The 12,126-nt window shown below is 32.5% G+C and overlaps 1 pseudogene; it reads right to left on the bottom strand.

Annotated features, from left to right (window-relative positions):
* Positions 1-1,607: 1,607 nt before the first annotated feature.
* On the bottom strand, positions 1,608-9,498 carry LOC125861417 (AT-rich interactive domain-containing protein 5-like; annotated as a pseudogene).
* Between the last annotated feature and the right edge of the window lie 2,628 nt (positions 9,499-12,126).

Genomic DNA, 12,126 nt, shown 5'->3' with positions numbered 1-12,126 from the left:
AAAGTCCAGCCCTACCTTTTGCTTTACATACACAATTTTAAAGTTCCCCATTTAAATGTATCACAAGTAATTATTAAAATGGAACATTAAAGGGAGAATGTATCATATTTGACAACAATTCAACTTATTATATGTACTTGAATGGGAAAGATAATACACAAAATTATTCAGTTTTTTGGATTTTAAAAAAAATCAACATAACAGAGTGATGAAGTTCAATTTGAAACTACACTTATATTCCAATCTCAATGTTGAGAAACACATTTATTACTTCAAGAAAGTATTTCCAACTTGCAGTAAACTAGAGAATCTATCCATACTTCATATTGAATATGAGCAATTGATTTATTGTGTAATTATCTATGTTTTGGGATTAAAAGAGGCTCCAATCTAGTCATATTTCTCTATAGGTCATCCGGCACATCCTTGAACCATGTCAAAAGTTTATTAATTTTGTCTTCTTTTCCTGGTTCACTTCACAAATCAAGGTGCGATAAAGTTTTTAAGGTCTTTATGGCCTTACACATACCAAATTTGAATTTTTCTTCCAGAGATGGTAGTATAGATCTTTAAGGAATTTTTTATTGTACCTTCAACAATTTCAGTAGAGAAAACTTGTGAGAATACTCAATTAATGTGTGTTATTTAATTTTACTAACAAATACTTATAACAATTAACTTTGTAGAAACATAAACAACAAAGTTTAAAACATGTACTCAAAAACAACAATTAATATCATAAGCATAAATTAATGATTGTAAAAAACATACCAAGATCTATAACAATAGAATGAAACAAAAATGAATAAATCGAGCCCACTGAATGCACAATACTCCCTTAAGGAAATTATTCTCCTTTAGTATCTGAGGTTCAATGAAATAGATCCTCTCAGGAGGGAACAATTTATTCACCAGTGTATTGATACAAAAACAATGGTGTCAATGATCCACTCAACAGGAGCAAAGTATATAAATATTTAATTGTGTAGAAGAAGAAGAAGAAGTAGTTCAGAATTTTCATTATTTTAAAATGAGAGGAAACCCCTCTATGTATAGACAACACAGGGTAGTGGGAACAAATTTTTATTGTGTCCTTATTGAAAAGGTCATAACTCTTTGGAAAAGTCAGAACTATTTGAAAAGGTCACAACCTTTCATAAATGTTACAACCTTTCATAGAAGTCATAACTCTTCATAAAAGTTGCAATTTTTCATAAAAGTCACAACTTTTAATGAAGGGGAAGGCTAGTTTTGGAAATAAATAAATTAAAAGGGAATCCTAGTTTGTGTTGGCGCCACGTAGGAGAGCCTAGGGTTCTAAATGTTGAATTTAAGATAAAGTTACTGAATTCTATCTAACATAGAGATATATACCTATGCATATATGTTGTGCATTTATCATTCTTGGTTACCCAATCATCACATATCCATCTATCATTGAAAAGCAATCTATGTTTCTACTGGGCCGGCTGAAGCCGAAATACCTCCTTTGCTATCTGGGTCAATTCAAAGTTTTTGACCCACAATATCATCAACAACAACAACTAAACAACTATGGCCAAGCATTCACAATGTTGGCCAACTACCAATACTCCTGCATTGTCAACTCAGAGATTTTGCTGCGCAAAGGGCACATGAACATGAAGACACCCATGAAGACTGACAACAATGTTGGTCCGAAGTTGATCAATTCTAGCAGGTAAGGAGACCACCTGTAAAAGAAAATTAAGTCAGCCAACTTATAAATGGAGAACCTTTATCCATTGAAGAAATATCAAGTTTTCTGCATGACAGTTTCTCCTTACCAGTCCAAAAATATGCAAGTAAGGCAACTATTAAATTACTCTATCAAAGTCAAAATCAGTAAAATAAATAGCAAGGTGTGTACCTTCTTGAAGCCAGTAACACCCCAAAGATTGTCAAGTTGGTTTGGCTGACCGGTAATGACTAGACGACCAGCTGGATCAGATTGAACCCGTACCTATGTTTACCAAGAAATAAGGGCATTAGAGCTTTGAGATGGTGTAAAAAGACGAAAACAAAGGCAAACGAAACACAAGTTGAAACAATTGTTCCAATCTCGTGTGGTCTTATGATGCTAAATCATTACCTTTGTGGAAATTTTTTACAGTAAAACTGAAATGACTCACTAAAATAGTAAAATACAAGTTTATAAAAGCTAGTAGATTATTAAGTCGCCATCAAAAGTTATAACAGTGCAAAAATAAAAAATAAAATAAAAATACCAGATTTTTTGGAGATACATATCTTTTTTATAAAGGTTACATAATGAACTTATAAAAAATAAAATATTAACACCATCTATTAGAAGGTTGTTTTGTCCTTTCAATGAGATGAAGCTAACATTGAAAACTTAACCTTAACCCAAACACCAATTGCAAAAAAAAAAAAGAAACGCAATGATTACAAGCAATAATACAAACATAACAACAAGTCATGAGAGTACACACAAGAAAACAAATTGAACGCACTTCATGGAAACAAGTAGCACGATTGGTATTATACCTCATCTCGTAAAAGCCCAGGCACCAATGCATAGACCTCAAAGGAATCATTTTGTTTGCATAAAATCAATACAAATCACATGACAGAAATGGAATGCATAATCTAGAGGTTCTTAATTCTTTTATTTCTGAGAGGAACTTATTGTTTCACGAACATTGATTTTCACCCAATCAGCGAGGGGTCCAACATCAACAACTTGAGCATCCAACCTGGCAGATGGAAAGCAATTTATCTTTACATCAGAAATAGAGGAACCAAAAATAGAGAGATAGAGAAATACTATTGAAGTTCCTAGTACTCTTTTTCTTTTGGGTGATAAAAACTACTGGTGTACAAGATATCTATTCAAATTTCTCACAATAGTAACCTTTTTCTATCCTGTAGTAAGCCTATTCACTGTGAAGTTGGACTTGAGAAGATAATAATAAGCTAGAGAGATCAAAAGTTAGAGAATGCACGTGAGCGATGTCCTCAGCCCGACGGTTCCTAATCCCAATGATTGTCGGATTCCATTTTAAGGAAGTTGATTTTCATTACCTGTAGCATGAAACCTAAAAGAATTGATACACCACTTGCTCCAAGAATACAAACTATAAGTGGCATTGTCTACAAAAGTGAATAATCTACACAATAATTTCTCTACAACACCCACAAGGGTGACCGAGCTAGTTGAGCAGGTGATCTCCCAAATGGGGGTCCCAGGTTCGAAACTCCCTGCATACTTTCTTAGTCGAGCTCATCATGGGGTTTGCGAGTGTGGTTTACCTTTCATGAGTGGTTTGCTGGCTATTACACTGGAGAGAGATTTACCCCGACACTTTGCAACGTCCAGAATCCAATATTATAAAGTTTCTAGTTTCTCTAGCACTAGAAATTCTCTACATTCTCTATTAACATGTATGTCTAACAAGACTAATAGACTACTAGAGAGCATCAGAGCTAAAGTAAGCATACTAACATGAGTAAAACTTAATCCCAACTAATTAGTATAGCCTTCCATTGTTCCCTATGGTGAGTTGGAATTTAATGCAATTTAAAATGATGGAGTTCATAATATATGAAGTAACACTAGCATTTGTAATGAAACATTCTAGATTTCATCAAAATAACTTAAGAGATAAAAACATTAGAAGAAAGGATCAAGATAAAGTACGACTTACTGCTTGGATGTTTCAGTTTCTGCAGTTTTCATTGGGTGCTCCACTTCATTTTGTCCCTGGTGCTTAAGAGAACCTGAATACAACAAGAAGTTTTGCTATGGTCACTATTCCTTTTTGATAGAGTATGAGTCAAAACAAACACTAAAGTTCTCGGATGATGATCCTGATATAGTTACAGTGTTAACTAACAGCCATTAAAGGCCAAAGTTTTGTCGAGTGCCAAACTTCATATTGGGAAATGGTGAGGAGAAAACAGCTCAATGATAGAGATATATGAACAAGTCAAGTTGGCAAAGAATTAACGAACAATCTTATCGGTATTTTTGAGGCTCTTTACATGTTTTGGCGTATTGTTGGCATTCTTGTCCTATAAAAGATGAAAACACCAAAATTACTTGTACACGGCAATAGACAGGATCAAACTTATGAAAATCAATGCCCAAAGACCTCTACAAGGATTCAACAACAGTCTTTTACAATTGGCTCAGCAACCTCACCATAACCAAGAAGATGTTGCTCCTGCCAGCCTAGCCTACAACGAGCATCTAAATCTCTTATTGCCCTTCCTGATTCAAAAATTTGGTAACCACTTCCCTAGATAATTACTTTAAATAGTTCATAATTGTATATATATATATACATATACTACAAGGCTACATTAGTTGATTCGACATTTAGATGAAGTAAAGACCAACTCCATCACTTAATTCTTATCAACACAAAATGCCCAACCTCAGAAAATAATCAAATAAGAACAATAAAGTTCATCAAAAGCTTTCTTCTAAATCAAATTTGGTTTTGTTTCATTCAATTTTTTATTGTACATTTAAATATGATGGTCCAATCTGACAACCCTTCAGACACTTCACTAGAGGCTCAAACTGGGAAATTGAGGTCTTTGACAACAATGCGACCAACAGGAGCATTGAACTGCAATGAGACAGCCATGAGGTTTGCACCCACCAACTCCCTCTACATGTAACCTCCTTTAGGAAGGATATACCAGTATCATTTCTAGTATGTCTTACAAAGCTAGTATTAAGTAAGTGTTGTATTAATTACAAGTGAGAAAAGAAAATCCCCTATCCAATTCTTATAGGTATTGGAAGAGACTGAGTATTGATTAGTCTTCATTTACAAATTCCTCCTTACAGTTTACACCAAAAGAAAGCAAAAGTATGCAATCTGAACTTAAGCAAAGTCAAAATACGTCGATGATTCTAATTACTTAGGGTAATATGCTTCCCCATATATCAATTAAAAGGTGTACAACATCCGGCAGATGTGAAGATACATCACATAACAATGATGTAAACACAACGTTACCTCACTGTCAACACCCGAAGAACTAGGAGGAGGAGCAATAGGAAGTTGAAGCTCTCCATTTTGTGTCCTATGCCTTTCATATTGTAGAAGCAACTAACATAGAGAGATAATAGAATATACATAAACAAAAAGTAAGAGATAAATAAATTTTTAGAACAAATTCTATTCAAAATCACCATATAAGCATAGATGCATGGAGATGATGATCTGTATTTGACTTAAATATCGAAGTTTGGCATTTCAAATTATGGAAAGTTAAGGAGAAGTAGAGAATGGAGAGTTGTTGAGATAACCAAATGCAAAATCAAAGATGTAATAAAACATACTTTAAAAAGAAGAAAAGCAGAACCACACAAATAAAAAAAACCAAACATAAACTATTCAAGTGACTTTATACGCCACAAAAGACAGGCTGTTAGTAAAAGTTTTCTAAGTTAATACTTCACAAAGCACCCACCAATTTTTTTGATAAGGTCAAATAATTTGTTAACGATTGAGGAAAATCCCGTATACAAGCCGTATACCAAGAAATAGAGAACCTATATAAAAATATGGTCCTCTACAAAAGATATTCAATCATCTATAGAAGCAGGGACCTCTATCCATTCAAACCCTCTCTCCTCTCCTTCCATACAACCCACATAAAAGATAACATCTCAAACCACCTACCCACTAACAAGGTGACATAATTCAGGTTCCATAAACTCACATTATACCAAATATTAGCAGCATGGTGGACAATAGTCAAAATATGTTAATAACTATCAAGGGAAGAGAACTTCAGGTTATTACCTTCTCATAGAAGCTGCGAAATGTCCAAGAAAAAGTAGTTCAAGTGCTGAGAAAAGAAGATTATCCGAGCCCCAAAAAAAGCACTTAGAGAAAGTCGTATAATAGTAGATAGAAGGCATTGGTATTGTCTTTTATATTCAGTTGATTGTTATTCCAATAAATTCTTATCTTATTTGAGCATCAAAATATATCTTGCTCATTATAGCCCCATTCTTTATTATAAGTTACTCATATAATTGGAGACATCAGACATCGACACTCATTTCATATTGAGCAAATCTAGCATAAGGAAGCATCCTGTCAGTATCTCATAAAGTCTAGACTCCCTATTCAGAAGCATCTATAAATATTTTAGGCTACAAGTCCCTGCGTGCTTAGCTACAGAACCAATTGCCACCACTCAGATACGTGTATAAGATCCATGTTCTTCTATATTTGACCAAGACCTAGCAGAAAGAAAGATGCAACATTCCTTGGGTATGTTGTTGTTTGTTGTTAATGCGGTGTATGTTTCTTAACACTTATAGCTTAAGTTAATCGGACTTGGTGTGCGTGTCCGATACGGGTGCAAATCTAGATGTTGGATCCTTCATCATCTAATTTTTAAAATTTGGGGATACAGATCCATGTAGGGATACGGGTGCCGGGATTCGCCTAAAAATATTTAAAATATCTAAAAGGTGTTAGAAAACCTAAATTATGAGATATTACGAGAGAACATGAGGAGAATCTAGAAGGAGATTAACAGAAAAGGAGTGACATAGAAATTTCCAGATAAAAGGTATTTCATTTTCTTCAATTTCACCTTAGCTTTTGTATTGATTACGAACAATCATTAAAACTGTCCACACTTAACCCATCGATTTTGGTCAAAGCACCCAAAATCGGTTGACCAAATTGGACACGGATCTCACATCCATGTTGTATCGACACGGGTGTGGCATCAAAAGTGAAGAGTCCGAGCAACTTAGCTTATAGCTTGATGTTGGAATCTATGTTGTTACTTTTGCAAAAGCACTTCATGTTTTCTTTGTATTTTCAATTTTAGTAGTTTTAAAACTCTCTCCGCTATAAAAAGAATGACTCTTTCCAAAGTTACCATGTTCAAAGAAAAGAAAGCATCTTCCCTTTTTTGGCAATTTTTAATTTCAATGTGTCACAAGTAGAGTCCGAGCAACTAAGCTTATAGCTTGATGTTGGAATCTATGTTGTTAATTTTGCAAAAGCACTTCATGTTTTCTTCATATTTTCAATTTTTGTAGTTTTAATACTCTCTCCGCTATAAAAAGAATACCTCCTTCCAAAGTTACCAAGTTCAAAGAAAAGAATGCCTCTTCCCTTCTTTGGGAATTCTTAATTTCAACGTGTCACAACTCACATGACATTTTCAAGACCACAAGATTAAGGACATTTTGGTACATTCTATGCATCTTTGGTTTATCTAAACTCAAATCTAAAATGAACCTTCAACTTAAAATTCTTATTTGAACAACTTTTTATTAACATTAATCTATCTGAGTCATTACTAAACTAAAATAGCTTACTCAATCCCAACAATTGCTTATCATATGCTATTATGAGTTCAAGACAGGCCTCTATGGTGAAATTGGTGGACATACTGCTCTTAGGAAGCAGTGCTAATGCATCTCGGCTCGAGTCCGGGTGGCAGCATATATCCTCTAAAAAGGATAAATAGATCTTATAATGAACTCAATTCCCGATTTCCATTTAAAATTATGTAATTAAGGGAATCTTCTTTTTAAAGTCTTTTTATGATTTTTTTAACCTTGAGCATACATTAACTCACATTTCCTTTTCGATCACTTCAATTGTAATTGTTAAAAAGTCCCATATCGGAAGATGAATGGGAAATTGGACTCCTTATATGGACTTGGACAAACCTCCCCTCATGAGCTAGCATTTGAGGTTGAGGTAGACTCAGGTTTCATATATTTATATGGTATTAGAGTTAGACTCATCCTAGTGTGTTGTTCATCGATGTTGGGTCCCTATTTAAAACGGTTCACGCTCTAGTTGAGGTATGGGCGTACATGGGAATATTAAGAAATCCCACATATGGAAATGGACAAACCACCGCTCATGAGCTGGGTTTGAATTGCCTCCAGGTGCCATATCTTTACAGTAATTACCATTCATTTGCTAACCTTTTTAGTCGATGAAATCGTAAAACTATACGATTGATCAGATAAAGGCAATAGTCGCTCCTTTCTATATAACAAAATTATGTTACTCGTTTGATTTCTTCGGGACATTTCCCACTAAGAGATTTATATGAATCATTAATTTTCCTTTCATGGAGTTTCTCCCTAATTCATATAATTCTGTATTTCGAAATAATTGTTATAATTTTAAGTAAAATAACTGGACCAAGTGCTATTTTGATCCAAGGCTACAAGATTCAAAAAAATATTTACTTTTTTAAAGTCTATGTCAAGTCACTACTAAAAACATAGTGAATACCGACCTAAAAATTTCCGACCTCAAATGGAGGTCGGTAGTTACAAGTAGTCAGTTTTTATGCAAAATAAAGCAGGAAAACAAAATTCCGACCTCTGGAGGTCGGAATTTTTCTCGGAAAAAATGAATTACAGTAAAAAGTTAGAATTCGTGGAATAAATAAAAAAATATCTATAATCCATTTTTAGAGTATGAAACTACGTTGATATGAATTAAGAGATAATTATACTTATATTTCTAGAGTAATGTACAAATTCTATCAGTCTGTCGTCTAATCATGAACTTAATATCTCATGTCATGATGTAGAGGTGAAGAGCTAACATATAATCCATTCGAATATGAAATGTGAGATAGTATTATTATATACGTTCGATCTAATTGAATGGATGTTAAGTGTAGTGATCACCTCCTAATTATGATGACATGTAAACCATACCTTATTGGAGTATGAAAAACGTTCATTAATTATATACTCCTCGAGTAGTTTAACAAATCAAGTCTTATATACTAGTGGTTTAGATATGAAATACTTTATCAATTAAAGAAATACCGAGGATCAATTCAAGGAGATTTATATATTAAATTTGATATTGATAAACTTTTGTTGATCAATAAAATTAAATTTATATAATTAGGAGTTATATAATTTAAATTTATAAAATTAACTTGATCGATAAATTAAATTTATTAAATTAAACTTCTGTTGATTATATATATATATGTTTAATTAATAAAATCAACCTCATGAGCTAAGTTTATATTAAAATAAGTTAATAAATACCGACCTAAAGAGGTCGGTATATTTAAATTATTATTTTATTTAAATAATATCGACTTCATGATGTTGGTATTTATTAAATATTTTTAACTATAGATAATTATTTTAAAAAATACCGATATTTCATGGTCGGTAAATTAAACGATTCTCTTAATAAAAGAAGGATAATATCAAGTCTAACTCCTAACTCCTAACTCCTAAGGTAAATTAAACTAGTCTCAAAACCTCACTCAGTCCTCACCCCCACCCCACCCCTGACCCACCCCCATCGGCGCCCATCCCCACCCTCCCCGACCAGCGCCACGCCACTATCCCCGACCAGCACCACGCCACGCCACCATCGCAGCAGCAGAGGAAGCTCGTGCAACTGCAGAGGAGAGGAAGGTCGCACGCAGTTGCTGGTCGCGCCCAGCAACAGGAGGTCGCACCGCCTCCATCCCGATCGGCACCGCCTACATGTCACTTTTCTCAGTTCGCGCCACCATCCCCGACCTTCTTACTCAAGGTGAATTTTTAGAATCTCCATAAAAGATTACTTTTGCTTCTATTTAGTTGAAGTATCTCAAAATTAGAGTACTAATATAATTAGTTTTATTGATTGTTAGTTTGATTGTGTTATGAATTTAACTCGAAATTCAATAGAAAAGTAACTAAACTAGAACACAGTCAATGTTTGTGTCCATCTAGTATTAATACTTAGCTTTAATTCTAGTTATTATAATTGATTGTTTGTTAGTATATTATTGTTTTTGTTTGTTGGTTATGTTATTCAATTGTTAATTTGATTTGATTATCCTTAGTTAGGTATAGATAATTGAAGATTTTTAGGTAAATGTTTTTTTAAAAAGAAATTAGGTATTTTTAAATTGGGCATTGTTAGTTAGTGAAGAATTAGCATTTTTATATTTTAGAACTAGTTTAAACTCGAGAATATGTAATTTGAGGTTGAATTGAGATTTTTTTGGATTTGATTTTAGGACTAGTTAGTAAAGTGTTAATTTGAAGTTAGAAATTAGTAATTGAAGTGTTATGAGTAGAAGATGAATGTTTGAATGTCATGAACTTAATTAGAATTTGAAGTTGAACTTAGAATTTGAACGTGAACTTACAACTTGAACTTGAAATTAGAACTTGAACTTGAGCTTAGAATTTGAAGTTAAACTTAGAACTTGAAGTTAAGCTTAGAACTTGAACTTGAACTTAGAATTTGAACTTGAACTTAGAACTTGAACTTGAAATTAGAACTTGAACTTAGAACTTGAACTTGAACTTAGAATTTGAACTTGAACTTGAAAGTTGAACTTTAACATAGAACTTGAACTTGAAATTAGAACTTGAACTTGAACTTAGAACTTGAACTTGAACTTGAACTTGAACTTAGAACTTGAAATTAGAACTTGAAATTAGAACTTGAACATGAATTTAGAACTTGAACTTGAACTTAGAATTTGAAGTTAAACTTAGAATTTGAACTTGAAATTAGAATTTGAACTTAGAACTTGAACTTGAAATTAGAATTTGAACTTGAACTTAGAACTTGAACGTGAACTTGGAACTTGAACTTGAAATTAGCACTTGAATTTGAACTTAGAACTTGAACTTGAACTTAGAATTTGAAGTTAAACTTAGAACTTGAACTTGAAATTAGAACATGGACTTAGAACTTGAACTTGAACTTAGAATTTGAACTTGAACTTAGAACTTGAACTTAAAATTAGAACTTGAACATGAATTTAGAACTTGAACTTGANAACATGGACTTAGAATTTGAACTTGAACTTAGAATTTGAACTTGAACTTAGAACTTGAACTTAAAATTAGAACTTGAACATGAATTTAGAACTTGAACTTGAACTTAGAACTTGAACTTGAACTTGAAATTAGAACTTGAACTTGAACTTAGAACTTGAACTTGAACTTAGAATTTGAACTTGAACTTATAATTTGAAGTTAAACTTAGAACTTGAACTTGAAATTAGAACTTGAACTTGAACTTAAAATTTGAACTTGAACTTAGAATTTGAACTTGAAATTAAAGCTTGAACTTAAACTTAGAACTTGAACTTAGAACTTGAACTTGAACTTAGAACTTGAACTTGAAATTAGAACTTGAACTTGAATTTAGAACTAGAACTAGAACTTGAACTTAGAACTTGAACTTGAACTTGAACTTAGAACTTAGAACTTGAACTTGAACTTAGAACTTGAACTTGAACTTGAAATTAGAACTTGAACTTAGAATTTGAACTTGAACTTAGAACTTGAACTTGAAATTAGAATTATAACTTGAACTTGAACTTAGAACATGAACTTAAAATTTGAAGTTGAACTTAGACTTGAACTTGAAATTAGAACTTGAACTTGGAACTAATTAGCTTGAATATATAACTAATTAATTTTAGAAATTAGATATGAACTTGATTTGAAAACTTGAACTTATTAAAACTTGAATATATATATATATATATATATATATATATATATAAAAAACTAATATTCTTGGATTTGAAGTTTATATATAACTAATTTTAGAACTTTTCGTGCTAGGCAACTGAGGAAGCTCAACATCTAAAAAAGTTGATATAAGACTATTTTGCTTCTTTCATCAAAGTAGGAGATAAGGTTGGTGCTTCTAGATTTCTAAAGTTCAAGAACAATTGTTTTGAATAATGTGTTTGTGTCCATCTTGTATTGATACTTAGCTTTAATTTTGTTATAATTTTTTTGTGTCCATCGATTGTTTGTTAAGCATAAGCACCAACACTAGTTGATCCTATTGATGACAAAATTGATTTTCTTGCAAGATCGATTTGTGTCCATCTAGTGTTGACACTTAACTTTAAATTTAGAAATAATATATTTGTTAAGCATAAGTACCAACACTAGTTGATCCTATTGATGAACAAATTGATTTTCTTGCAAGATCGATTTGTGTCCATCTAGTGTTGGCACTTAGCTTTAAATTTAGAAATAATATATTTGTTAAGCATAAGTACCAACACTAGTTGATCCTATTGATGACAAAATTGATTTTCTTGCAAGATCAATTTGTGTCCATCTAGTGT

The sequence above is a fragment of the Solanum stenotomum genome, chromosome 4, assembly GCF_019186545.1.
Source record: "Solanum stenotomum isolate F172 chromosome 4, ASM1918654v1, whole genome shotgun sequence".
Lineage (NCBI taxonomy): Eukaryota > Viridiplantae > Streptophyta > Magnoliopsida > Solanales > Solanaceae > Solanum > Solanum stenotomum.
Note: the sequence above shows the minus strand (reverse complement) of the source record. Positions and strands in the feature narration are given on the sequence as shown.